The sequence below is a fragment of the Lampetra fluviatilis genome, chromosome 73 (assembly GCF_964198595.1).
Source record: "Lampetra fluviatilis chromosome 73, kcLamFluv1.1, whole genome shotgun sequence".
Classification (NCBI taxonomy): domain Eukaryota; kingdom Metazoa; phylum Chordata; class Hyperoartia; order Petromyzontiformes; family Petromyzontidae; genus Lampetra; species Lampetra fluviatilis.
This window is the reverse complement of record NC_136347.1, coordinates 670312-677223: the sequence shown is the minus strand read 5'-3', so window position 1 is coordinate 677223 and position 6912 is coordinate 670312.

The following is a 6912-nucleotide window of genomic DNA, read 5'->3' as shown; positions in this document are numbered from 1 at the left end:
TCACAAATGTCTGACCCCACCCCCCTAGGTGCGTGACGTCATTTATGGACGGTCCCTAAACATAAAACCTTCGGTGTGGTGATGCAGGGACGTGCCCTAGTGAGCTCTTGGTGATTTCGCAAAGTTTTTAGCTTTGGCCATATTTGTGTTGTTGTAGTACGGAGTTAGACTCATGGCCTTAATCGAAGTTGTCTTGTGATTGTTGTTGTTGTTTGACTTGCATCCCACTGGGGGTTCTGCACAGAGCGTTGGGGTGTGCGGTGCTTTTTCTGCAATATTTTGCCGTCTTTTCCTGGATGATCTATTTGCACTTCGTCACATAGTCACTTGAAGATGTTCTCTTGTTCATGATTTTTGTTTGTTGCGGTTGCACCCGATTCAAGAGCCGAATGGCTCACAGGGCTACACCTAATAACTGAGACTCTTATCATCACGATTTAGTGGTCATCCGACGCCACTTTCCTCCAGACTAATGGGTGATCTCTACTCGATTACACTATACTCCACTGCCGTGATTTAGATTGGACGGGGAAATCCGATCAGCTACAAAGCGCTTTGTTTATTAATCACAGATGTCCTGTAAGCGGCACGGGGTCTGGACGTTACAACGACAACCACCACCGATTATAACACAACACACAATCGCACGGACACATACATACTACAGTACAACTAGGGCGTCCCTCAGCCCACGTAGGAGCGACCTCGCCCGCACAAATAGATTGCTCAGCAGAAAGTGGCTGATATCGTCGTCATCATCATCGTCGTCATCATCACCAACATCATCATCATAATCGTCATTCTCATCATCGGCATCATCGTCATCATGGTCGCCATCATCGTCGTCATCTTCATCGTCATCAATGTCATCGTCATCCTCACCATTATCATCGTCGTCATCATTATCGTCATCATCATATTCATCATCCTCATCACCTATAGACACCTCAACCCTATAGCCCTGACCCTATAGCCCTAACCCTGCGGTGCCCCTATAGTCACCTCCACCCTCTAGCCCAAACCCTGTAGTGCAGCTAAAGCCAACTTGACCCTATAGCTCAACCCTATCGTTCTCTCCCTGCAGTGCAGCTGTAGTGGGTCAGAAACCAGAGGAGAATGTAGGTGAGGCAACACGACATGTATTTAACTGCTGCACTGAGTACAAGGAGGTCCCTAACACGAAGGGGTAACGGCCCCTTCCACCCGATGCCCAAGGAGGCCTCCGGCCTACACTGGCGCCTCACACTGGGACCACGCTCGCTCTGAGCCCCCCGGCTTGGGGCCCTAGGGGAGGCCACGCTCACCCGGCCGTGCCAAGGGCTCCGGGTCATGACCGCTGGCCTCACTCAGCTCCAGTCCTTAGAAAGACAGCGGAGTTTGGGGTCCAGGGTCCTGTCTCCAGCTCCGTCCTCAGTCTTCGGCTTGGAGATGAGCGAGCCGGACCCTGCAGAGGTCCGGCTCATGTGCAGGTCCGTGGCTTGCTCCGCCCTGGCCACGCCTCCCTTCCAGAACATTCTGGAAGGTGACGTCATCCCCCAATCCCCTCTCCCGGGGCTTGGGGATTTGTGTCCCAGGACACGTTTTCCCAGGGATTGGCGTTGGTCCTTTGGGCCATGATCCTTCACGCTGCGTGACCCCGCTTCTGCTCCCTGTTGACGAGAAGGGGGAGCTACCCGTTAACAGCAGTGCTGATTAATACCTCGACACACCTGTAGCCCACCTCGACCCTGTAGCCCTAACCCTTGTAGTGCACTTATAGCCACCAGAGGGCATCACGCAGCAGTGTGCTGCGTGACTTGTCGTACTGTGTGTATACTGAATGTGATTTTTGTTGAAAACTAATTTGTCCACAAAAATTATTGCAAATTTGCTATATAATTAATAAAATATTGGAAATATTGCTGTCCGAGTCTCAATGTGAGTCGACGGGTGTTCTAGTGTGAGTCTATGGGTCTCTGTGTGAGTCTACGGGTCTCTGTGTGAGTCTATGGGTCTCTGTGTGAGTCTACGGGTCTCTGTGTGAGTCTACGGGTCTCTGTGTGAGTCTATGGGTCTCTATGTGAGTCTAGGGGTCTCTGTGTGAGTCTACGGGTCTCTGTAGGAGTCTACGGGTCTCTGTGTGAGTTTATGGGTCTCTATGTGAGTCTATGGGTCTCTGTGTAAGTCTACGGGTCTCTGTGTGAGTCTATGGGTCTACGTGTGAGTCTACGGGTCTCTGTGTGCGTCTATGGGTCTCTATGTGAGTCGATGGGTCTCTGTGTGAGTCTCCGGGTCTCTGTGTGAGTCTATGGGTCTCTGTGTGAGTCTATGGGACTCTTTGTGAGTCTATGGTTTATGTGTGAGTCTATGGGTTTCTGTGTGAGTCTATGGGTCTCTGTGAGTTTATGGGTCTATGGGTTTCTATGTGGGTCTATGGGGTTCTGTGTGAGTCTATTGGTCTCTGTCAGTATATTGGGTCTCTGCGTGAGTCTATGGTTTCTGTGTGAGTCTATGGGTTTCTGTGTGAGTCTATGGGTCTCTGCGTTAGTCTTTGGGTGTATGTACGAGTCTATGGGGTTCTGTATAAGTCGATGGGTCTCTGTGTGAGTCTATGGGTTTCTGCATGAGTCTATCAGTTTCTGTGTGAGTCTATCGGTATCTGTGTAATATCGTTGAGGACTCTTGGACGCCGGGGTTGGATGCACACGTATTTATTCCGCGTCAGTTGGCACAATCACGGACATACAAGACTGGAGGGGGTATCGGCCCCCTCACCCGGCTAGCTGGGGATACACTTGCTAGCTATGCCTAACCTACCTCCTAGTCCTCCACTAACGGGCTAGGGGAGGCTATCTGGCCCGACACTGGTAAGTCAGGCTTACGGTACCCGGAGTCCCAGACCAGCTCTGATAAGAGCACCGGCTCTGGCTCTCGGGACCACGCCGCTGGCTCGGTCCTGTGCGGCCCTGATAAGGGCGGCGATCCAGGGGAGTCCAGGGCTCTATCTGGACGATCTTCGGTCTTCACTGGTTTAGCTTAACATCTCTCCCCGAGCCCTCCGGCTCATCCCCTTTTATACCAAACCCCCCGCTGAGGGGTGGGACCCCGGGGGATCCCAGCTCCGAGTCAGCCCCCCAGGCTGCCCGATGCGGACGTCGCTGGGAGCACCTGCCCGTGCACCGACATAGCCACGCCCACTGTGTTTCTTTCCCATCTGATCCCATTGTATACAGCCCCTCCGTAACACCCCTACATCACCCCCCCCTGTACAGCTCGCAGCCGTCCCGGCTGCAAAAAAAACAACAATAAAAGTGTATTTACCCCTTGAACCCGCGTGTGCCTCACAATTTTTTTTTTCAACAATAACAAGAACACCAACAAGAACCGCAACAGCAAGAAGAGAATTAACCCGGCGCACCCCCCCTGAATAAATACGAATACCGTAAGAGCACCCTATATCCAATATGTAGGAGAACACACCACACACACAACACACAATGAATACAACATATGCACAATCCAGTGTGCAGGAACCGCACACCCACACAACACACAATGAACACAACATATGTACATTTTTCCGGCCCTCACAAAAGTCTGCGCATTTTTGCGCGCGTTCTTGCAGTGGGCCCGTCACACGGGGCAACCCCGGATGGCGGACTGTCGGGTGGCAACTGTCCGTCTCCGAGTGAGTGTCTTTTTGATGCCGCGAGACCCTCGGCATCCCCAGGAGGGGTTGTCGGGCGTGAGTCCGTCACTCCTGGTGCACCTGGGGGCGGGACAGCCGGCAACACGTTAGGTGAGAGCAGCGGAGACGGACCCTGTGAGTCGGTCGACCCCCCACATGTTTGGCCACGCGTGTGTGAAGTGGGAATTCGTACCGCAACGAAGGGTTTTAATCTGGACGGGTGCACAAACCACCGCCGCTTCCCCCATTTGATGCGTACGCACTGAGGCCGCAAAACCTCAACCACCTCCACAGGGCCCCGCCACGGCCGCACCAGTTTAGAGGAGGTTGCAAGCGGTACCTGTGGACAATGCAGCCATGCCTTGTCCCCCGGCTTCCACTGCAGCACATGCGCCCGACCCAGTCTGAGCCTCTCATTAGCTTTCTGACGGAGGTCGGAATTTTGCATGGCAGCATTCCGTGCCTCTGTTAATTTAGCAAGATTAAATTTAACATGGTCGGCCAATTTAGTTTTACCCTGCGGCGCGGGGATCTGCAGCTGGGCCCGAACAGGCGGGTCAGGTTCGCGGCCATACATCAGGAAGAAGGGGGAAAATCCCGTTGCCGCATGGGGGGCCATTCTATATGCTGCCAAGACCCCTTGAATTTGCAGGTCCCAATCGGTCTGTCTGTGAGTCCGAAACCTGCTGTGACAACATCGACGTGATGGTTCGATGCAGACGCTCGACCATCCCGTCAGTTTGCGGGTGATATGGGGAGGTACGAATTTTTTCGTGCCCAGGAGCTCACAGACTTGTTGGAGTAGTTTGCCGGAAAAATTTTTGCCCTGGTCGGTCAGCAGCCTCTCCGGAGCACCTTTGTCCAGGACGTATCCCTGGACAAAGGCCTCCACGATGGCTGCTGCCGACTGGTTGGCAAGGGGCCAGGCCATAGGCCAGCGCGTAAAGTATTCCACACCGGTCAACAAATATCTATTGCCCCTGGGGGTGGCGGGGAATGGGCCCAGAATATCCAGCGCGACAAGCTCGTTGACTCTGGAGACTTTGATAGATTGCAAAGGCGGGTTAGACTCCCGTGCTGGTGGTTTCCGTTGCGCACACCGAGGGCATGACCCCAACAGATCCGCGACATCCCTTGTCATGCCCGGCCAAAGAAAATCAAGCTGGAGCAAGGCGAGGGTCTTTTGGGTCCCCAGGTGGAGGAGGCGCTCATGAGCGGCCCACACCACCTTACCCCGCAACCCAGAAGGGACCACCAGCCGGTGTCGATGGGATCTCCCGTCCCAATGCATTAGCATACCCTGACCATTTCCCATGAGTCGGCATCACCCCTCCCCCGCCCAGTACCCCCGACGCGACGACGCAACGCGAGGAGGGAGGTATCCTCCATCTGGAGGCGCCCCCATTCAGTGACAGGCAACCCCAACAGGGAATCTTTTCCCTGTTGTGCGATCGAATTCGTCATTGACGCTGCGTCGTCGGTGGCCGCCAAGACCGGAACGGATATCTGACCCGGAGGCCTGCAACGTCCCGACCCCAGGAGGCATGCGCATTCGGAGGTGGTTGGCATGCGCGACAGAGCGTCCGCATTGGTGTGGCGAACGCCCTTACGGTACGTAGTTTCAAAATCAAAGTCCTGGAGAATCTCCAACCATCGAGACAATTGTCCCGATGGTTGTTGAACTCGCAGGGCGTACTGTAGTGCCGCATGATCTGTATGGACGGTGAAACGCCGACCGTACAGATACGGGCGGTACTGTTGGATGAAATTGACAATTGCCAACAGTTCCCGACGGGTGACACAATATCTTTGCTCCGCTGGAGACAACACCCGACTACCGTACGCGACTACCCGTTCTACGCCGTCAACCACCTGGGAAAGCACGCCCCCAATACCCGTGTTGCTCGCATCGGTGTCGAGCAAAAAGGGTTTAGAAAAATCGGGGTAAACCAAGGGAGGAGCTTTTACCAGAGCGTCCCGAAGGGAGCGGAAAGCAGCCTCCTCCTCCTGTCCCCAATGAAACCGGACCCCCTTTGACGTCAAAGCGTGTAGGGGCTTCGCAATCGTCGCAAAATCCGCGACAAACCGTCGGTAATACGACGCGAATCCAACGAAACTCCTGATCTCTCCCACAGAGGTGGGAGTCGGCCAGGAGCTGACGCACTGCGTTTTGGCGGGATCGGTAGCAATACCTGAGCGTCCAACGATATGTCCCAAATAACGCACAGATTCGCGTAACAGATGACATTTTTGGGGTTTAAATTTCAAATTAGCAGCCCGCATTTTGAGGAAAACCGCCCGCAACCTCTGGAGATGTTCGTCAAATGTTTTGCTAAAGACGATAACGTCATCCAAATAAATCAAGCACGAGTCCCATTGCAATCCAGCCAAAACCAATTCCATCAATCGCTGGAAAGTTGCCGGCACTGAGTGGAGTCCCATCGGCAACCGGTTGAATTGGAACAGGCCGTGCGGTGTACGGAATGCAGTTTTAGGCTTTGAATCATCGTCCAGAGGAAGCTGCCAGAATCCCGAAAGCAAATCCAATGTGGAGAAGAATCGCGCTCCCGCCAAGGCGTCAAGCGATTCGTCCATCCGTGGGAGCGGGTATGCGTCGGCAACAGAAATTTTGTTGAGGCGACGAAAATCGAAGCAAAAACGCAACGAGCCGTCCTGTTTCTTAACCAGGACGATCGGCGCTCCCCAAGGGCTGGTAGAGGGAGAAATGATGTCGGCGGCTAACATGTCATCAACGGCCGATTTGACATGGTCCTTTTCGGCGGGACTTAACCGAAAAGGATTCTGGCGTATTGGCGCGCTGTCACCTGTATCAATATGGTGACGCAGCAGATTAATACAGCCCAAATCGAATTTGTTCCGATTGAAAACGTCGGAAAATTCACGCAGCAGTGTTTTAAGCTTTTGACGCTCTAAATCCGACAGGTCCGTCGATCCCGCACAAAGCGCCTCGAGCCACCCTTCATCGCTGTCCGAATGTGGTCGCGGCAGAGGGACAGTGCTTACGTGATTCGCGACGGGTTCCTCACAGGGCACCGGCGTTGCGTGAGCAAGCACGGTCCCCTGTGGAACCACCACCGTCTGCGACCCCACATTGAGGACCGCGATGAAAGGATCCCCGTCCCCTTTAACGATGGTCTGGGCCGGAATTAAATGAGGTCCGCTAACCCCGGCCCTAGACGGCCCCAGCAGAACCCCATGGTCCCCAATGCCTTTAGCGAAGGGCC